The following is a 23486-nucleotide window of genomic DNA, read 5'->3' as shown; positions in this document are numbered from 1 at the left end:
ACTTATTTAATCGCATTGTAATTCTGAAGATTATACCTGGAAATTTTTTGTGTAGTCCTGAAGACGATGCATGGTCATGATCCTGAAGATTACGCACCGACATTCACTAACCCTGTACATTAATTGTGCAGGCATATCGGACATCACAAAGAGGCATTTCGAGGCACTCACCGTGGACGGCAACAACGACCTCATTTGGGCTACCGACGTCGAGATCAAACTCGACGGCATTAGCCTCGATCATACCATTATGGAGCCTGAAGCTGGCAAAGATGAGCGCACTAAGCCTAACAAAGCAAAAGCGTTGCACTATCTGCAACACCATCTCCACCCAGACCTAAAGTGTGAGTATATGACGGAGAGGGATCCACTGGTTTTATGGCAGTCCCTGAAGGACCGCTTCAGCCAGCAGCTGACGATTGTGCCTCCTAGAGCGCAACGGGACTGGATCAATCTGTGCTTCCAAGACTATAAGTCTGTGGCAGCGTATAACTCTGCTTTGCACAGGATTGAGACTAAACTGTGTTTATGTGGCTAGAAGATCACCGATGCCAATATGATCGAGAAAACTCTATCCACCTTCCACCCGGGCAATATAGTACTGCAACAGCAATACAGGAGCTCAAAGTATAAGTACTCTGAGCTAAGTGAAGTACTATCTCTTGCTGAACAACAACAACAAAATGAGGTCCTCATGAACAATCATTATGCCTGGCCTACTAGTTCTATGGTTGTGCCTGAAGCACATGCTAACGTTGCTAAGAGTTCTCGCAACCGCAATAGGGGTCATGGAAAGGGGAAAATAGGTGCTATGTTCAAAGGCAAAGAAAAGGGAAAGCCCAAGGGTAGATTTGGACCCAAGAAGGAAAAAGGTGACCACAATGGGGAAGAGCAAGGCGATTGCTAAAGATGTGAAGCTAAGGGGCATTGGTCCTGTACATGTCGCACCCCCAAATACCTTGTTGACCTTTATCAACAGAGCAAGAACAGAGGGAAAGGTCAACATGAGTCTCACTTCACCGCTGAGCCTGAAGCCTAGCTTGAGAAGAACGACATGCCCGTCGGCACAAGTGGTGGAGACGTCCATATGGACGAAAGTGAAGACGTCCTTCTTGGAAATGACATTGATATATTTGGGGATCTGCAGTAATCTCCAAAATATCATTCTAGTTAAATGTGATGTTCACATGTACTAGTTTTATTTCCATAAAAGTTTGGCCATGCATGCTCCCAAAAAGCATTTGTAACATGGTAGATGGTCCAAACTGTCGTAATGTTTCCCAGGAATTATGTAATGTCCTCTTTGTTGACACCTGTGGAGGTACACAGAGACGAAATCTGCAAGTGCACGAGTATCGAAGTAGTTTTCACCTGGAGTATTATCGAGTATCGTATCCACAGGGAAACGTGTGTATGTCATCTACACTGCTAAAAAAGTGCACATTTGAGACGATCTAATAATGTCATAGTAAACGCTAAAAGCGTCATGGAAAGATATCTGTGATGAAGTTATGACGAAATTTTGTTCGTCATCTTTGTAGCGTCACAAATGTTGCACTGTGATGATTTGTCGTGTTTCATCACAGATAAGTTTACATCCGTGATGATTTGGGCACTATCACTAAACTATTTCAGCAGGCGTTGTAGTGGACACGTGTATGACGGTAATGTTGATGCTTTTCATTCGCTCAGGACGACACATGTCTTAATCTAAGGTTTACACATGTGTGACTATGAGTACGGCATGTGTCCTAAAATAAGGTTGACACGTGTTTCAATATGAGGTCAACACGTGTATGTTCTGTGAGGTCGACACATGTATTTCTGAGAGGTTGACACGTGTATTTCTGAGAGGATGACATGTGTATTTCTGAGAGGTTGACACATGGCATTATCTTAATGCTGGCGATGACGTGGTAGTGCATGAACGATGACGTTTTTTCGTCATAAATTCTATGATTGGATAAAATACAGGCTGCAGCCGTGCCTGATCACTCATTCTAGAAACAGAACATAATTTACCACATACAACAATTCATACATCATACACAGTTTATACATCACATGTTTAAATGTTCTCACAACCAAAGTTCCCAAACACAGGGGAACCACAAACATAGGGGAACCACAAGTTCCATAGGTTCACATCACTTGAACCACAAGTTCACAAACAAGTTCCACAGACCAGGCAATCACAGAATAAGTTCACAAGCGACAACTGAAAGACCAAGTTCAGCAACTTATTATGAGTACCAGCAGTAGCGACACGAGTACCAGCAGTAGCGACACGGCCCAGCACAACCATGGACTACAGAGGAACCTAGGCAGGACAGGAACAAGCTAAGTAGCTCGATTACCTGAGTTGAGGCCCAAGATGCGCTGAAGGATCATATCATTAGCTTCTTGTTTCTTCTTGAACTCCTCCAGCTCTTGCTGGTTCTTGAGCACAACTTCTTGGGTCCTAGCCATGGATTCTTCTGTTTCTGCGGCTTTCTTCTTTAGATGGACCAGTTGTTCTTCAAGATTATCAGCCCGTTCCTTCTCCGCCTGTAGCTATTCCTGAAGTTGTGCCTCTCTTGCAGCTGATGCAGCAGACTTGCTTACTGGTGTTTCAATACCAGCATTCTTGAGGAATGTACAAGCTGCACTGGTTTGTGAGAGAACCTTCAAAACTATCTCAGTACTAGATCTTGGTGTCTCTAAGTCTTGAGCAGGCTGGGCCAACATATCTTCCATGGTACTCTACAACAAACAGGTGCAACATTAGTAAGTTCATTATGCAGAATCTATTTCACAAGCCAAGTTATGAAAACCATCACAAAACATATTGATGCATACATTTTAAAGTACATGAACATCAAAGATATGAATATCATATCCATGTAATAATGCCATCCAGCAAGCATATAGGGACAACTATTTATTTCCTAAGCACAGATAGGACCGTCCTGCTAGCATATAGGAAAAGTAACAACCAGCAATCATATAGGAACATCTTTTCTATGTACTAATCTCACCCAGCAAGCATATAGGAACATCAACATAGCATTTCACAGTCATGTACAGACAAACCATGCACTACCTTCTAGAAAGCATGTAGGAACCCAACTTAGCATTTCTCAACCATGCACAACCTTCCAGCAAGGGTGTAGGAACCCAACTTAGCATCTCACAAGCATATAGGAACACAACTTAACATTTCAGAACAATGCACACAACATATGATTCCATATATAGGCATAAACACATGAACAACTTTCTATGTACTCGTCCCCTCTAGCAAGCATGTAGAACAACCTTCCATTTCATAAAGAACTGATAGAACCATTGACACACAACATATAAGCATATGAACATACTTTCCATGTACTAATCCCATCCGGCAACTGTAATTAGCATAAATTCACACATATACTCAATCCCAACAAGCAATGATATGTAGGCACTTACAACTGTTTCTTTGACCACATCAGTCATACCCTCCTTCTTGCTGGTATGCAATTCCTTGAAGATCTTAACTGCATCCACCTCTCTGTCCTTGTTTTTCTCCTTCTTTACATAATTATAGCGGGAAATGCAGCAAAATTAGCTTTTGTTTGTAGACAACTTTATAGGAAATAGATATGTATGTTTAAATCAGATACAATGTATTGTCCCAGTGTTTTAGCACTTACAAATGCGTATAAGTGTGAGATGTAGCTTTGAGATCCCATCGCTTGATGGTGTCTAACCTTCTCACGGTTTATCATGTTCTTCCGAGCAGTTTCCTATAAGACATATGTAAATGGAAGACAACATAGAGAGAACAGAAAACTTTCTTTACAACATCATGATACCTTTGCTTTTGGTGTAGACCACATCGCCACGAGTGCCTTCCACTCGTCGTTAGAAATACTAGGAACAGGGGAAGTAGTGGGGACTTCATTAGTCGGTATACCATTGAAGTACTTGTTCTTCAACAAATATCTCCTCTGGCGTACAACACCTTGGAGTATATTGCTGCAGGCTTGAACTGTTGGCTCATCCTTGTCATCAACTGCCAACCTAACCTGCAAAAGTCAATCACCTAGCGGAGTTAGCTCTTAGCATTTGGTATAGTTACTTATTGAAGGTACCAAATAGATATGGAAGGTATCAATTTACTTATAGATAACTGGCCCATGAATTCTTTCAGTTGGCTTTCATCTTTCTTGTAATGTTTCCAGTGAGTTAGGATAGGCATGCTCTTCCTAGTGATAAGTCCAGCCTCTGAAGCTAGCTTAGCAGCTTGTACAGGCTTCTCTAGCCTTCTCTTCCCTACAACAATTTCAATTGGCAATCTCTTTCCCATAGATTTTGTCATATTGTCCAGCAATTTGCCTTTTGTTGGTGGTCTTGGCTTTCTTGGAGCACGTTGTCGAGCTACAAAAGCGATGCTGTTAGTGTCAGAGTAATCCAAGTAAAGCAAAGAATGTGAGAAAGCATGGTCTATTACTTGCCTTGAGGAATAGCATCTAACTCTTATGTGACCTCATCTTCATTTATATTATTTGGGTCATCAAATATAGAAAAGTCCAGAACAAGACTTGGGGGATGTTCTTCTTCCCCTTGTCCCACAGTTGCTGTCTCATTGTTCTCTGGTAGCGGAGTTGACTATCCCTCAGCCATAACTGTGGGGTGGTTGGTGATGTACTTCTTTCCAGACCTGGTTGCAACTCTAGGAGTTGCCTCACTGCCGCCAATTGCCCTGACTATTTTCGTGCCACCTGGAGGCATCTTGGTCTTCTTCTTCCACTTTGTGCCCCGCTTGTTGCTTTTCTTAGTTTCCTAATATAGAAGGGTAAACAAATCTGTTATTAGAACCTGCATTAAAATGTACATCGCATAGTGTAATGTAAAAAAAACCCACCACAACTATTTCATCTTCCTCTTCCTGGCCGCCCTCAGCTCCAAGAAGATACTCCGATGAATCTGACCCCTCCCCATGACCATTCTTGTTTCTTGGCTTGTCCAGGTTCTGAGAACTTGCATTTGCCATGCTTTCATTAATAGAAGTAGCCAAGGTATGAATACCCAAGGATTCCATGAACCTTTTGTTCTCCGCGACTTGCAAGTCCCTCAGCCTTTCATAGTACCCTATTTATTTGTAAATGAATTTTAGTCCAATTGATCCCTACACCATGAAACCTAAACAATAAACCCTAACATCTTACCCGTCATCCGTAAAACCTAAACCCTTCCTAGTGAACACATGCCTAGTGAACACAGTAATCCATAAAACCTAAACCCTACCTAGTGAACAAAACCATACACCTAAAAGGGGAAGCATTCGGTAGAACCTGGGCTCAGGGGGCAGAGGAGTGTTGCGGTTTGTTTAGGCATTGTTTATGAGAGTTGTATCTCCACTGGGGTGGACGATCTCCGGCGATGTAGTCGTGTGGCTCCTCCATCTCTGGGTCACAAGTCACGTCTCTGTGGTGGATCTGGGTGGGGTGAAATGGGTAGTGGCGGATCTGGGCGGTAAGAGGGTGGTGGTGGGCGGCTCTAGGTGGGTAGCGGCGTAGGGGATCTTGGAGGGCGGCGATGGAGGCGAACTAGGGCGGCGGCGGAGTGGATCTTGACGGGCGGCGGCGGAGTGGATGCGGGAGGAGTGAATGAGATTGAGTGGAGTGGATTCATGGATATATAGTCCATTGTATATTTACTATTTTACCCCTGCTGTAGTCAATCAAGAGTCGACGTGCTTGAGGGCAGTTAGGGGATTTTCTCAGCTACCAAAGTTTGGGCGGGGGATTCGCGTCGACCACCGGGGTGTTTAGGTGGGAGGAGTGAAAAGAATTTTCTTTTTTTTGTCAGGAAAAAATGGTTCTTTCTTTAGCTTTTGGGGACTATTTTTGTGTTGAAAAATGATATTTGTTTCTCTAAAATTGATATCAATTTCCATTTGCCTGTGATTCAGACTTTTATGTTTATAATGATGTTTTATGTACCATAGTAATCCAAAATGATATTTTTAGTCTTTGTAACCTTCTTTGATACATCAAAATTACAAATTATATAGTCATTATATAATATATATGAAAACATTCTTTGATTTTTCAAAGTAAATGTGAAAGATGATAATCTGTGGGCTCTAAAATTATAGAGACATGTAGGTCTTATTTTGTGTGCACTATATACATTATAGGATGATATATATCCAAGTACTATGTGCACTACACTACTTATTTAGTGAGTGCATTAATGAATTCAAACACTTAACAATGTTCTAACAACACACATGTATGTGGCATTTGTTTACTTCATAAGATCATATACCTCGATCCATGTATGTGTGCTTGGTTATACACATAAGATCTATATGTCTCCTATGATAGCTATATGCACTTAAACTATGCACTACTTAAGATAGTATACATGATTTGATATAGAAACACACATAAATAGGTAGGCATTACATAAGATTAAATGAACACACTTCACTTGATATGAACACACTTCACTTGATATATGAACACACATAGCTTATGCATGAACACACATATCTTATCCATTGATATATATGAACCATTTTGAACTTTAGTGATCTAGGTACAATTACTTTACTTGAATGTTGCACTTAACATTGCAATAAAAAATTAGGTTCAAATCTGCATCAAAATACGCTGAAATCGTGGATTTGACCATGATTTGACCATCATGGGCCCACCCGTCAGCCTCTTACCCGAGGTGAACCGAGTCCAACCAGTTCAAGAGTTGATCGGGTTGGCCTACCCGTCAGCCACCCAATGGCCGCAGCCCAAATCCCCCAAATCGAACACAATCCGCCCAAATCGCCCAAATCTGCTGCACCCGCCGTCGTGCGTCCACTCCACCGGCGAGCCCCCGCCGACGCGCGTCCACTCCACCGGCGAGCCCCCACCGCCGTGGGTCCACACCACTGTCCATCCCCACCGCCGTGCTCCCACCCAGTGGTCAGCCCCACCGCTATGCTCCTAATGGAGACGGGGATCCCGATCTTCCGTCAGGTGATGGTAACTATCATTGTGGCGGAGAATGACACACCGATCCGGCTTCAGATCGAAAGATCAAACCCTGTAATCTTAGCACCACAGCTCCTCTAGTTATCAACCGAGTCATGGACCAGGTTGACCTTGCCAAGAAGGCTAATCCCTGCCTGCGCAATGAAGAACACAAGCAAGAACGAGAAAGAAAGCAACCAAATTGCAGATGATTGATTAATCTCACGAGTTGGGGTCTCACAAACCGAAGAACGGCGAAACTGTTTCTTGACAGAATAATCTAAGCAAAACCCAAACCCTAATGGAGGGGCAGCGGCTGTTTATGAAGACTCTAGGGTCGTGCAAGACCCCTGGATGCGCCCCTAATGGGCCCAAACTCGATACATGGTCCAACGGACCAAAAGACGGTGTCGCAGCACCCTAGCAGATTCTGGACGCTGACTTGTTTCAATGATTCCTGTTGATTCCAAATATCTTTTAATGTGAAACCACTTGGATTGGCTTCCTTATCAAATTAGCTTTCCATCCATATGTGGATCATCGAAAATGGAGTCCGGATGCGTCCTAGGCGACCAGTTTAAGGCAGATTGGTCCTGGAGGCCGAGGCAGACTCGAATTCGTGTTGGACTGGGCCTCCGGCTTGTGTTGGACGTCCTTGCTGGTCATCATCACCTCCTCCACGTCCTCTTAGTCCCTCTTGACCCTCTCCAATGTTCCTAAGCAAGATAACATCATTAGGTAGTAGTCTATTCTCAAAAGTATGAAAAGGATCGCTTAATAACGAGCTCACCTGTAAATTGAGTTGACACATTCGAGCCTGGGTCATTGGACCTTACATGACGGTTGGAGGATCAGCTGGTACATCCAAAGGAGTGATGTCCTCATCAGCTCCCACCCACCGTTCAGCCCCGCCGTCGTGCTCCAAACCACCTCGATTAGGGTTCGAGCGCCATGGCAACCAACTCTGGGTCAAGCTCGTCCCGAAACTCCATTGCATGCTACGGAGAGCCATCCCCGAATGCCTCCCCAATTCCATATCACCATCTGCCCTACTCGTACACGCCAGCAGTCAATTGCTTCTGCGATGAGAGGGCACCCAGGTGGGTATCATGGAGTGATGTGAATCCAGGAAGGAGGTATCACTGCTGCTACAAATATCAGGTGAGTTCAATTTACATTGAGTTCAATTTGCAATGAGTTCATTTATATAGAGTCTGTCTAACAAAGTGCAATTTTCTTGTGGATGCAAGGATGGTGGTTGTAATTTCTGGGAGTGGTTGGATCCAAAGCCAACTAAGCATTAGATCGAAATACTTGTTGATCTACGAGATATAGTCAAGGCCCTTCGTAAGAAGAACAAATCTCTTGAAGTGGAGAACAGTGAACTAGCATATTTGGTGGATGAAGCACATGCCAAGTATGTTGTACTGGTGAAGGAGAAGGAGGAGCTTGTCAAGGAGAAGGAGGAGGCCAAGGCACTTGTCAAGGAGAAGGAGGAGGCCAAGGCACTTGTCAAGGTCTGTTGTCGTTCTATGAAGGTCCTTGCTATGGCACTTGCTATCTGTTTGGCACTCCTGGTGGCCACATGCAGTAAAGGTCCTCAGCCAAGGCCTATGATGCTTCAACTGCTGTGAAAGAGTTGTATCAATGCTTGAATTAGATTAGTTTGAATGAGTTTTATGTATTAGCTAAGTCTTAGAACTGTATGTCGTAGCTTTGGAGAACTATATCCATTAGCTTAGTCTGACTGAGTTGGATTTTGAGAAGTGTATGAATGAGTTCCTGGTATCAATGTATCAATGACTTCCTAGTATCAATGTATCAATGACTTCATGGTATCAATTGTGTGAGAATTGTTTGTGAATTGCCAACTAAAGATCTACTTGTTCCAATTGTTTGTGACTTGTCTGATACAGTGAATTGCAATTGTGATCCCAGAAAAATATAATGAAGTTGACAGGAACATCAACATCCTAGAAAAAGTCACATACATCTACATCCAGAAGTAGACAGGTACAAATGTTTGTGCTCAATCAACATCCCAGAAAAGACAGGTACTAAAAAAGAGTCACAGTTACAATTGTTTGTGCTCAATCAACATCCTAGATTTAGACAGCTACAAATGACAGCTAATCTAATCATCATCATTACATTCCATGGGATCCCTATCATTGTCACTAAAATACTCAAAGATAGTATCATCTTCACAGCCTTCAGAGTCACTGTCCTCAACCATGTCTTTTTCCCTTCTATTGATAAGAACTTGTAAGTTACCAGGAACAGTAGATTTTTGGCCACCCACACGTCGGTGCACTGGTGTAGGCTCATCCAAGCCATCATCAACATCATCTTGTACCCCAAGCTCATTATTAGAACCATTTTCATCTTGGTGAACAGTGCTCAATTCTACTTCATTGACATCATACATGCTCCTATGCTCAAATTTTTGGACAACACGCCAATTTTTGTCAAATTGTGTGTCCTGCACATAGAAGACCTTTTTTGATTGAGTTGCTAATATGAATGGGTCTGTCTTGTACCAAAGCCTCTCTACATTGATGGATCTAAAAAGGCCATCATCTCTAATGGTTCTAGCTTTACCATCTTGACTGAACTAGTCACACCGAAAAAGTACGACCATTTGAATGCATTCCGAACTGGAGTTGTAGCTCAACTCAACTATCTCTCTGAGCTGACCATAAAATTCTGTCGCCAATCCATTATGTGTTCCATCCATCAGCACACCATTGTTTTGTGTCTGCCTTTGTCTTTCATGGTCGACAGTGTTGTATCGAACACCGTTGACACTGCATGATGCCCATAAGTTCACTCTTAGGTCAGGAGGACATGATATTGCATATAGCCCTTCACTAACTTCTTCTCAATTATCCTTCCACTTAGTCTTGATCTAAAAAGACAACAAAATAAGTCAAAGCAACTATGATTACCAGCACACATAATTGAGTGAAACTTGCTGCAATATGAATCTTGCTGCAAAATAAGTCAAATCAAGTATGAATCTAATATGCATCTTGCTGCAATATGAATCTTAAACCAAGCAAGTCAAAAATAAATCTGGAACCACTTACATGACTCCTAAACCAAGCAGAGAATTCCTTTTCCAACCTCTTCTCAACATCATGGCCACCTTCTTTGTCTAACTCTCCTCTAAACTTGCTGCACACATAGTTTACAATATGTCTTGAGAAATAGTTTGTTGCACTCCTAAACTTTCTTTGTCAGGTGCACACACAGTTTGCTGCACACTTACAAAATTTAGAAACAAAACTCACCTCAAATATGGCTCTACCTCCTCACTATTGTTTAGCACATACCAACAAATCTTGTGAAATTCTTTATCATCAAGATATGTCTGCCTGTTGGCCCCCAAGAGTTTAACACCATGCTGGAATATAGAGAGGTCACCATCAGTTGCTCCATGATGCCATTTTTCATCATCTCGATTAAATCTAGTGACAACTTCTTCCATGTAACTTGAACAAAAGGTCAAGTCCTCATTAACTATGTACGCCTCAGCGATGGACCCTTCAGGTCTAGCCCTGTTCCTCACATACCCCTTCAAAGTGTCCATTTGCCGTTCGATTGGGTACATCCATCCATATTGGATAGGACCTCTTAGGAGTGCTTCATCAGGAAGGTGGACAGCTAAGTGGACCATCACATCAAAAAAAGCAGGAGGAAATATTTTCTCTAACTTGCAAAGTATCATAGGGATTTTTGCTTTTAGACGTTTCAATCTATCAACCTTTAGTTTCCTACTGCAAAGCTCCTGGAAAAATTTACCCAACTTTGCAACTGCTACATATATGTCCTTGTGCACTAGTCCCCGGAGACCAATAGCTAAAATTCTTTGAAGAAGGATGTGGCAATCATGGGTTTTGAGGCCCTGCACCTTGGAACCATCTGAACTAATGCATCTTGTCAGGTTGGAAGCATATCCATATGGAAACCGAATACTTTTTAGAAATACACAAAATGTAACCCTTTCTTCTTTTTCCATGGAATACCATGCCGCTGGCATGGAAACTGAATTGTCTTCATCTTCTTCTAAATGCAAATCAGGACGTATGCCCATATCCTGCAAATCAAGTCTCGCATTAACTGTATCCTTATTCTTCTCAAGACAGAGTATTATGCCTAGAAGGGCATCACATATATTCTTCTCTATATGCATCACATCAAGATTATGTGGCAGCTTCAAGTATTTCCAATAAGGAAGGTCCCATAGAGCGGACCTTTGGCTAAACAATTTTGGCTCCTTGTCCTTCTGTCCTCGCTTCCTTTTCTTGGTACCATCAGCCTTACCAGGAGTAACATCTTTTAATTTCTCTAGACACTCCGATGTCTCATGCATACTCAACTTTCCTGGCTCACCCCGGTTCTCTCAGTGTCCATCAAAGGCCAAGCTTCTTCTCCACTTGTGGGTTTTATCAAGATAGCGATGGTGTCCAATGTAACATATCTTCTTCCTAAGACTCCTTGATAATGGATCTTTGTTGCAATAGATACATGCAGAGTAACCTTTAGTGATTCGCCCTGACAATACACCCAAAGCTAGATAATCATGGATGCACCATAGTACTACAGCACGAAGGTCAAACTTCCCACCAGTGAATGCATCATATGTACTGACTCCCTCCCAGAGTTTTAACAATTCCTCAATGAGAGGCTGTTAGAATATGTCAAAGTCCTTGCCTGGAGACTTTGGTCCTAGGATGAGCAATGCCATTATGCAGTTGGATGCAGCAGTGCATGACCATGGAGGTAGATTGTATACCTTTACAAGTATAGGCCACATGCTATAAGTTGTGTTCATGTTTCCAAATGGATTAAACCTATCTGTTGCTAAACCAAGCCTTAGGTTTCTGGCATCTCTAGCAAAGCTTGGAAACATAGCATCAAAATCTTTCCACGCTAAGCCATCTGCTGGATGGGTCATTTCATTCTCCACAGCAACCCTTTTATCCTTGTGCCACTGGGTCTCCTCTGATGTTGCTTTGTTTGCAAACATCCTCTTCAGCCTTGGTATAAGAGGAAAATATCTCAAAATCTTTTTAGGAATCCATTTGGCAGCATCTCCATCTACCCACCTAGATTCCTTGCATTTTGGGCAGATGTCATGTTTTTCAAGTCCTTTGCGAAACAACACACAGTTATTGTCACAGACATCGATTAACTCATATCCAAGGCCCAACTCTTTGAGATACTTCTTTGCTTTGTCATATGAATCTGGAAGACAACAATTAGGGAATGACCCTGACAATAACTTAAAAAATGCACTGAATGCTGTGTTGCTGACCCTATAGTATGACTTGATATGTAGCAATCTTACTAGAAAAGAGAACCTAGACTGAACTGAACTCGGGCAAAGAGCATGTTTTGCATCTTAAGAACTTTCACAAACATAGGTTGTTCTCCATCTTTTTGTACAGCTGTGTACAAGTCTGCAATCATCTCTACCGAATCATGATCATCTTCATTGTCGGGCTCCTCCACATCTACCACATCACCTAGATAGGCAGGTACATTTTCATCCTCTCCAAATTCCACAATGTCAACAACAAAATCTTCTCCATGGTGTACCCACCGAGTATATGTAGCTGACCATCCATGGAGATAAACATGGTCATGCACATCTTTCAGACTCCATGAAGACTAATTCAGACAATTGCAACATGGGCAACGTATAGCATCATTCGGACTGAATCTATCTTGAACAAAAGACATAAACTGATCAACACCTGCAGTGAACTCATCGCTAAACCGAGTAGCACGAATCCATGTTCTGTCCATCTTCTGAATGCAAAAAAAATTAGGCCTAAGTAGCTGAACAAAAGCCATGAACTGCTCTACCAATCTTTGTCTAAACATCTACTGCTCTACAAATTGCAAGCAATGGGAGGGGACAATACCTCTAAGTAGCTGAAGTAGCCACCCTAGCACACCGCCAGTGCACACCAAAGCAGCTATGCTACAGCAGGTGCCTACCGGAGCAGCCCGCTACGCCGCCAGAGGAGCTGCCCGCCAGCGCATCCCATACCAGCTAGGTTGCTGGAGCGGTTTGCCGGAGCTATCCACCGGAGAGGCTCACCATAGATGCCCAAGAGGCACGCCACCGGTGGAGAACCTACTCTGCAGCAGGTGCCCGCTGGAGCAGCCTGCTACACCGCTAGAGCAGTTGCCCACCAGCGCATCCTGTACCAGCTAGGCTGCTAGAGTGGTTCGCCAGAGCTGGCCGTTGGAGAGGCTCGCCGCCAGTGGAGAACCTACTCCCACCCTCTACTGGATTTGGGTTGGGTTTGGATCTGGGGGCAGCACGATTGGATTGGGTTTGAGTCATAGAACTGATTCAATAAACGAATAAGAAAAAAAAATCATCTCCGAGCATGACCAAAGTCATGTTCTGATGGTCATGTTCTGATGGTAAGGCAGCTTGACTCTGAGTGAAGGGTGCTAGGTTCGATTCCCAGGCACCGCATATTTTTTTAATATACGAATTATTCAAATAGATAATAAATTAATGTTCCCACTCTGTAACACGTCCAATTCATAGTGTGATGGTAAGCCATCTTGCTTGGGAAGTGTAGGTCCTGGGTTCGATTCCTAGGCACCGCACATTTTTTTTAATTTCACTTTTATGACAAAAATTTTGGCTGATAGGTGGGACCTCAACGGTGAAACTACTGAGCTTCACTTCTATGACGAAGTTCACAACATTTCTATGATGATTTCTTCTACTTTGTCACAGTTGAACAAAGGGGTTGATGCCCAAATCGGTCATCCATGACGAATAACGAAATTTCATCATTGATGAACCTTGTTCAGTGACCAAATTTGGGATCGTCATACCCAAAACGTCATAGATGAAAGGATTTCTAGTAGTGCTAACAACTAGTTTGTCCAGGGATAGCAATCAAGGTTTAAGGTGTGAGTAGAGAGGATTCTTATGTTTATGACCATATGCAAAGCAAGGCTGATGATTCTAGTGTTCACTTCGGGACACCGCTTAGACGATAAAGCACTGCTAATAGATAACTCTACCGACGTGATTACGATCCTACTAATTTAAGAACCTACTTAATTTGGTGTGAACTATAAAGGATAGATGGAGCTGTTATCTCCCGCTGCTACCACACAACCAAGAAGTAGGGAGCAAATATAAGTAGCCGATAGCCTAAGCAATGCGCTTATGCTAACGATTACTACTCTAATCTAGAGATCTAGCAAAGACTAGAGAACTCAAAAGAACTGTGAACCCATGAACAAAATAGCACATAACTTACTTTAAACAGAAATCAATTACTAGATATATCTCAGATATAGACTTGGAGAAGCCTAGATCCAATAAAGTACAAGCTATAGAGGTAGCACCGACAGGCCGATACTTCCTCTAAACTCTTCCCTCACTCTCTAACTCAAAATTTTTATTTAAAAGACTAGATCCTATAGAGGACTAATCTTCTCTTGATGCCTTGATCCTGAGATGAGGATATGAATTAGGGTTTCAGGATGGCTAATGGAGGGGAGGCTAGGGGCTACTATTTATGTGGGGTGCCAGGTACCCTCCCCCTCTAAATAGCCCCATTGGTACTAAACTTTTTACCATATTTCATTAAAATGCACATATGTCTTTATGGACCAAATTCTGAATTGGGTTCAATTAATCCCATAGTTCATAATGTGGAGTTTTTCTTTTATTTATGAAATTTATATCTTTTCATTCTGAGTTCCAAATATAGCAAATAATATATCTGTTTCGATCAGCTCGATGAGCTCTTCGCAATGGTGCACACCAATTCATCATTTGAGATAGTTTTGTTCTTTGAAAAATTAAATATCCTACGAGACAAGTGATAGTACCCAAACTCATGGAACTTGTTGGAATCAAACCCTATCACTATGTTTGGTGATGGAATTAAGCATATATGTAGGTTATGTTGATGGTTTATAATTGGTGTTAATGGCCGTCAACAAGCTCTCCCACACTTAACCTTTGCTAGTCCCTGAACAAAGCTAAACTTGAACAATGGATCAGGTGTTGCATCAATGTTTTCACTCCTCAAAAGTACACATGCGTTCAAACAAGAATTCTCCTCTGGGTTAGAATAAACTAATCTGACTTTCAAACTTACCCATATTACCTTCAACCATGGAGCTTCTTAGCCTTTACTTGGGTCTTAAGCAATTGAAAGATAGAACGATCGAATCAAGCACTATGTCTCAAGTTCTTTGTTTTCACCATTGTTTTGGAGGTTTTATAGGTTTTCAAACTAAAAATCAGAGATTCCATTGTACGACACTCTCAAGTCTCTCAATATATGTGATATTTGTGGATCCTCACCAAGGCAATAAAGATGTTATGCCTTTTTCTCTTCCTACCACTAAGGCTTATGTAGAGTTCATAAGTAGGAAGAAAGCTAGGGCATACCTGCAGTGCATATATTGTAAAGTCAAACAATGGATCCAAAGAGAGTTGAGTCATAAAATCAAATCAAGATGTGCATGTGTGTGGATGCATGGTGGATATATTTGGTGGCTAACCTAATTCTTCTTTGCTCCTTAAAAACTTATCTCTCTTTTCAAACTTGGAAATATTTTTGCAAGAGAACAGTGGCTATCTTATTCATCTCTTTTTTCTTTTTAGATGGGCATCTGAGTACCCATGTTTTCAATATCTCAGACACTTGTCCATTTCTTTCAACTCTTTTTTCTTTTTTTTATGAATAACTTTTGCATATCCCCATGTCTCTTTTCTGCAACAAAACATTGAGAGATAGCTTACAAGAACTTGGAGCATTGATTTGGCGGATAGAAAACCTAACAAGCATATTTTTGTGTTCACCCCCAGTGTAGGAGTAAAATATTTTTGAGTGGATCTAGATGGAAGGCATGTTTTTGCGTACTCCTAGTGTAGGAGCAGCATGTATATATGGCGTGTATGTGATCTTGATTTTAAGAGTATGACAAACCTCTCATAAGGGTCAACAAAGCTTGATAAAACTCAATGCAAAGCAAGCAGCATATATGTGGAAGTTTTTCCTATCCTAGATAATATGTATGGCTCTAGTAGGAATTCAAGCTTTATCATACAGGAACTTATCATGTAGCATTTTTATGTTTTTCAAAAGAAATCTCCAGAACTTTAGTGTCACTTGGAACAAGATAAACAGCAGCTCAGACCTTCTAATATCATATCCGTCAATTACCTAGACTTAGATCAAGCATATGCTACCCACGAGTTTTAAGTTTAGAGTAATTCCTTATATCAAAACAATTTTATCCAAAACTCGAGAGAATTCAAGGCTAAAAACTAGGTACTTGAAAGCATTACAACAGAGCAACTATTTATCATTTCCATTTTAAGTGATTTGCCTCAAAGTCTTTATTATTTATTTAGCTCTTAAATGAAATAAAAGCAAACTAGACACACTCTTTTTATTTTATTTTTATTTTATTATTATAGGGATAACTATTTATTTTTGCTTTTAGTTATTCATCTTTTTAGCATATATATTTTAAAGCAAACTAACAAAAGGAGAAGAAATACTTACCTAGATACACGGGGGCACCTTCTCCCCGAAGTTGGTTGATGTTGCCATTCTTTCAACATTTGTTGATGCTGTGCTCTGCTCGGGAGGTTTGCCTCCCCCACACTTAAATTCTATTACCTTGCATAAACAATATGTGGAAACAAGGACCAACAAATGACTAGGGAGATCCTGGCAATATTGTAGCAGGTAAACATGGTTTTTAAGGGCTTTTCACAGAGTAAAGAAGAAGAGATGAATTATGGGGGGTACGACCCCAGATACCCACGATAGACCACATGGGTTGCACCCCTAGGGGTGGCTTAGCCCATAAGATGAAGCCTTGTAGGGCACGACTCTGCTCGACGCCTCCCGCAAGACACCAGGAAGATATCCTGAAGATATTACAAGATCTGTTAGGATACGTATGATCCCATGATTCTTGTAATCTGTTATTACTTTTCGGTTATCTCTCAGATCTAACCGACTTGTAACCCTGCCCCCTGGACTATATAAGGCGGGCAGGGACCCCCTCCAAACTCACGCAATATCATATGATAGCTAATATAAACCAACAAACCACAGGAGTAGGGTATTACGTCATACTAACGGCCTGAACCTGTCTAACTCATGTGTCTCTGTTGCCTTCTTGTTCTTGATTACACGCCTCTCTGCCAATCAATCTACCTTCATGGGATACCCCTCGGAGGACTGCCGATGATATTTTGTCGATAGTTGGCACACCAGGTAGGGGTGTGCGTATTGTTTCTATATCGAACAAGATGGTATGTTCCGTAGGCTCTTTGTCCCTCCCGCAGCTTGGCCAGATCTTCATGGTCGGATCGATCTCGTGGATCATCAACACTGATAGAGTCAGAGAGCTCATCAAGCCAGTGCAGATCGATTCTGCGCCGATCACCCCAACACCTACGACTACAAATTCAATCTCGGAACCGCCTCTGAGGTCGCCTTCATCGACAACTCACCGCCCGCTTCCTTGCTACCAGAGGAGGCAGATCAACAACGACAATCTAATCACATCCATCTATCAGGTTGGTCAGAAGCTCGCCGATTGCCTCTCCATCGCCAAATCGGCTCTGGACACTCTCGTTCAGTGCCGACCACCCTCTGATCCAGATCTATTGAAGGCTGCTCAGAAAACTCTAGGGGTTACGGCTCTGCCCTTCGGGCTCACCAACATCACCGCCACCTACCAAGACGCCCTAAGGGGCAAGCTCGCTGACCAGGTTGGAGATGTCCACCCTCCCACCGACCAGATCACCGACCAGCCTCCGCCAGCCATCAACAAGCTGCACATCGGCCGATGCCCCGGAGCATCCCTCCAGACCATCCTAGAGGAGAATCCAGACTCTGAGTCCTTGGGCTCTACAGAGACCATCGCCGAAACCACCACCGAACTACTTCCTATCCCTCCTTTCTGTGGTGGCACAATCTTCAATGTCAGTGTTGACAGGCCCCCTCAGAACGGTGAAACTGAGGAGGAACGCGCTGCTCATGAGAACTGGAATGTCAACCGTGTGCAACATCGAGCAAACAAGGCTGCCCTTACGATGGCTGAGCAACAGCTTGACTCACAAGGAAGACCACGCCAACTCAAACGCAACCTCGACGACGAGTTTGTCCGTGTTGATGGCCACGACGTCTACAAGACCCCAAGCGCCGACCTAGCTATGGTCACCAATGAGCTCGCCCGGCTCCCGTAGACACCAGAGGTCGCCAAGGTCGCCGCCATGCTGAAAGCGGCGCACTACCAGGTCAATGAGATCCACTAGGATAAGAGGCCTTCGTACTCTACAAGCTCGATTCACTGATCTACCGTGCCAAGATCCGATCGCTGCCCAAGTCGCTTCACCGACCAGCACTGTGACGATAGGCAACCCCTCTAGGGTGGAGCTAGGGGCAACCACATTGAACATCACCGCTAACATGACCAGGAGGTTGACTAGGACGTCCAAGTGCACCTCAACAATCTCTGAGATGCGCGATGATGTATCAACGAATGCCACTTCAGTCGCCATGAAGAAGAAGTACACCACCGCTAGGAGTATGAGCAAGAGTACGGTAACCAGGACTTAGCCCTCAAGCCGCTCAACACCGGCAATGCTATAGACGATGGCACCAACAACCCTGAAGGGGCCCCAGCATTCACGAGGGCGCTCCGAACACTTCAGTGACCCCGTTGTTTCAAAATCACTGGGATCAAGCCCTATGAGGGAACGATGAACCCAACACAGTGCCTACATGCTTATGCCACTGCTATCCATGCTGCTGGAGGAGACACTAGTGTCATGGTGAACTATCTTCCATCATGCTAACGCCAACCGCCATGAACTGGTTCACATGCCTTGCCCCGGACTCCATCGGATCCTGAGACGAGCTGAAAAAAGTCTTCACCGACAATTATATGGCTATGTGTACTCAGCCTGGCACTAAGCATGATCTCAACCGCATCTACCAGAAGCCGTCCGAGCTCCTCCGTAGCAACATTAGCCGCTTTTTCGAGATGAGGAATTCTATTCCTAACATCATGGAAGCTAAGGTCATCACCGCCTTCATCCGAGGACTCCATCACCATGAGCTTCGCTCCAAGTTCAACCGCAAGCCACCCATAGGGATTGGCGAGATGACCACGACTGTCAACTAGTATGCCAACATCGAGAAAGCCGAGGTGCATTTCAACGAGGATGTGGGCACTCATCACCCAACTTGCTGCAGTGATGATCGCCCCAACGACCGGCACCACAGCGACCGCCACTACGACGACCACAGTCATCATCGAGACAGTGGTCATGATCGGCCAGAAGGCTCCAAGTCTAGTCAATAATGCCACCATCGACCAGACCATATCATCACTGCTGTTGATGAGCCTCGAGCCAAGCGCAACTATGATGAGCAATACAAGAAGATCCTCGATGGTCCGTGACCTCTCCACAAGAACGCTAAGCATAAGATGAAGGATTGCCTCGGCTTAGCTAAGGAATTCTAGGCCAAAAAGCCAGACGACAACAACAATGATAGAGCTGGAGGCCGTCGACCACCTAGGGGCAACAACAATGCCTTCTAGGATCATGACAAGGTGGTCGCCACCATCTTTGGTGGCATCGCCTCCACCAAGAGCAGAAGAGAACGGAAGCTCACCGCCTAGCAGGTGCTCGCCGTCACTACGGAAGGTGCCGCCGCCAACCCTAGCTATCACCCTTGGTCCGAGGTCCCCATCACCTTTTGTAGGGCCAACCAGTGCGTGGACATCCCCTACACAGGGCATTTTCCCCTCATCCTCGACGCAACCATCCTGAAAGTGCTTTTCAAAAAAGTGCTCGTCGACGGTGGGAGCGCTCTGAATCTCCTCTTTGCTGGAGCCCTAAAGGAGTTGGGCCTTGGGATAACAAATCTCACACCCTCAGACTCCTCCTTCTAGGATGTGGTACCTAGCAGGGCATCCAAACCGCTTGGAGAGATCACCCTACCAATACAGTTTGGCACGACAAGTAGCTACCGCGTTGAGCACATCAACTTCTACGTCGCTGACTTCAACACCGCCTACCACGCCATACTTGGTCGGCCAGCTCTGGCCAAGTTCATGGTTGTACTACACTACACTTATCAGTGCTAAAGATGCCTTCACCTATAGGAGTCCTGGCCCTATGGGCCAACCTCTCCATCGCCTACGCTTGTGAGATAGAGAGTCTCACCCTCGCCGAAGCCACTGACCTCTCCATCTAGATGGACAGTGTGGTCACCGACGCCAAGATGGTGCCCGCCGATGACCTGGAGATCCCATCACTGGAGCCTCCTCGTGCCTCCGCCAAGTCCAAAGAAACCAATGAAGTCAGCCTCGGCCTCGATGACCCCTCCAAGACCATGAATGCTCGCTCATCTCCTTCCTACATGCCAACGCCGACGTGTTTGCTTGGAAACCTACAGACATGCTGGGGGTACCACGGGAGAAGATTGAGCACTCTTTGAATGTCTCGCCGACCGCCAAACTGATCAAGCAGAAACTCTGACGATTCATGCTAGACAAGAAGGTGGCTATTAGGGTAGAAACAAAATGGCTCCTAGCTGTCGGATTCATAAAAGAAGTGTATCATCCTTAGTGGTTAGCAAACCCTGTTCTTGTTCAAAAAAAGAATAAAGAATGGAGAATGTGTGTTGATTACACTGATCTTAACAAACACTGTCCTAAAAACCCCTTTGGTCTGCCTCGGATAGATGAGGTTGTAGACTCCACCGCTGGCTATGAATTGCTCTCCTTCCTCGACTGCTACTCCGGCTATCACTAGATCTCCCTCAAGGAAGAAGACCTGATGAAGATGTCATTCATCATGCCCTTCGGTGCATACTGCTACACCACCATGTCCTTTGGACTCAAGAACGTTGAGGCGACCTATCAAAGGGCCATCCAGATGTGCCTCGATCCATAGATTGGCTGCAACGTCAAAGCTTACATCGACGATGTGGTCGTCAAGTCTAAGACCGCCAACAATCTTATCGCCGACCTCGAAGAAACGTTCACCAACCTAAAAAGGTACCGATGGAAGCTGAATCCTTCAAAGTGCATCTTTGGAGTTCCATCCGGTATACTCCTGGGCTACATCGTCAGCGCCCGAGGCATTGAACCCAACCCCGACAAGGTCTCCGCCATCACCAACATGAAATGGCCAACATGCGTCAAGGATATACAAAAGCTTACAGGTTGCATGGCTACCCTCAGCCGCTTTATATCGCGCCTCGGTGAAAAGGGACTACCATTCTTCAAACTCCTCAAGGCCTCTGAGTTGCTTTTCTTGGTTGGAGGAGGCAGACACGGCTTTTGAGTAGCTCAAGTTGTTCCTAACAAAGCCTCTGATCATGACGGCGCCACGGCCAGACAAAACTCTCTTGATCTACATCGCCGCCACTTCTCGCGTCGTTAGCACAGCTATCGTTGTCGAACATGAGGAAGCCAGGCATGCCTATAAGGTGCAACATCTGGTCTACTTCATCAGCGAGGTCCTTAACGAGGCCAAGACTCATTATCCTCAAGTTCAGAAGCTATTATACACCATCCTGATCACGTCACACAAGCTTCGTCATTACTTCGAGTATTACAAGATCGGCATGGTCACTGAGTTCCCTCTAGGGGACATTCTCCATAATAAAGAGGCCAATGGCCACATCATCAAGTGGGCTATTGATCTTGGCACTTACTCCATCAAATTCAGAAGCAGGCCTATCATCAAGTCATAGGCGCTCGCTGATTTCGTCGCCGAGTGGACCGAGATCCAAGAGCCCATCGCTGCTACTTGTCCTGAGCACTGGGTGATGTACTTCGATGGCGCCCTCAACATCAACGGTGTTGGTGTGGGCATTCTGTTCATTACACCAACCAAGGATAAGCTCCGATACATTCTCTGGATACATTTTCTAGCCTCCAACAACGCTGCTGAATATGAAGCATGTCTCCACGGACTCCGTATAGCCATTGAGCTCGGCGTCAAACACCTCATGGTATATGGGGACTCCACGCTGGTCATCAACCAGCTCAACAAAGACTGGTCCTGCTCTAGTGAGAAGATGGATGCATACTGCGCTGAAATCAGGAAGCTTGAACGGAAGTTCTACGGTATCGAGTACCACCACATGGTATGAGATCAAAATCATCTCACCGACCACCTATCCAAGTTAGGCTCCTCTCGCACCGTGATTCCACCGGGGGTCTTTGTTCAAGATATTTTGGCGTCATCCATTAAGGAAGAGAAGGAAGTTCATGAAATTCCCCCCGCTGAGCAGCTGGTACTTATGGTACCTTCGCTGACCGCCGATTGGAGAGAACAGTTCATCAAGTACCTCACCAGCGTCGAAGTACCCACCAACAAGACTGAAACCGAATGCCTAATCTGTCAAAGCAAGCATTACATGCTGGTGGATGGCAACTTGATGAGGAAAAGTGCCAAGGAAGGGATATTGTATAAATGCATCACCCAAGAAGGAGTGAAGCTACTTCTCAAAATTCACTCTGGTTCCTATGGCAATCACACGGCCTCGAGAAACCTGGTCGGCGAAGTTTTCTAAGCCAGTTTTTACTGGCCCACGGCCATATCTGATGCAGAAGACCTCATCCAACATTGTGAAGGATGCCATTTTTTAACCAAGCAAATACACATGTTGGCACAAGAACTACAGACCATCCCAGCTTCCTGGCCCTTCGCATGCTGGGGACTGGATATGATCGGGCCTTTCAAGCCAGCGCTAGGTGGTTTTGATACGTATATGTTGCCATTGACAAATTCTCCAAGTGGATCAAGTATAAACCGCTTGTCTCGGCTATCACAAAGAAAGCAGTCGAGCTCTTTGAGGATATCATCCACAGATTCGGTCTCCCAAATAGCATTATCACCGACCTCGGAACCACATTCACTGGTCATCATTTTTGGGACTTCTGCGAAGACCGATGCATCTCCATCAAATATGTCTCTATTGTCCATCCTAGAGCTAATGGCCAGGTCGAACGGGCGAATGGCATGATCCTTGATGCCCTAAAAAAGAGACTATATCAGAAAGAAGAATAGCATCTAGGCAGATGGCTCAAAGTGCTACCAGCTGTGGTCTGGGGACTACACACTCAAGCTAGTTGCAGTACCGGTGTGTCTCCATATTTCTTGGTCTACGGCTCAGAAGCCATACTACTAGTGGACATTGCCTTCCGAGCACCTAGGGTGGAAAATTATGATGAAGAGCAAGCCACAGCTGTTTGGACTGAGGATGTCGACAGGGCCGAGGAGGAATGCCTGATCACCTATGCCCGCATAGCCAAATACCTAGAAGGCTTGCGGAGGTACTACAACCGCAACATCAAAGGTCGTTCATTTGCTGTTGGTGACCTCGTTCTCCACAGAAAGCAAAAAACCGAAGGGATGCACAAGCTCTCCTCCCC

General features: G+C 44.3%; 1 protein-coding gene and 1 pseudogene across 1 annotated transcript in view; both read left to right on the top strand.

Annotated features, from left to right (window-relative positions):
• LOC136484255 (cysteine-rich receptor-like protein kinase 25) overlaps positions 1-23486 on the top strand; it is a 255407-nt gene that overhangs the window by 163171 nt on the left and 68750 nt on the right. The window lies entirely within an intron of this gene.
• LOC136483942 (uncharacterized) lies at positions 71-1150 on the top strand (annotated as a pseudogene).

Source organism: Miscanthus floridulus, chromosome 9 (assembly GCF_019320115.1).
Source record: "Miscanthus floridulus cultivar M001 chromosome 9, ASM1932011v1, whole genome shotgun sequence".
NCBI classification, from domain to species: Eukaryota; Viridiplantae; Streptophyta; class Magnoliopsida; order Poales; family Poaceae; genus Miscanthus; species Miscanthus floridulus.
This window is presented reverse-complemented; position numbering and strand designations above follow the sequence as displayed.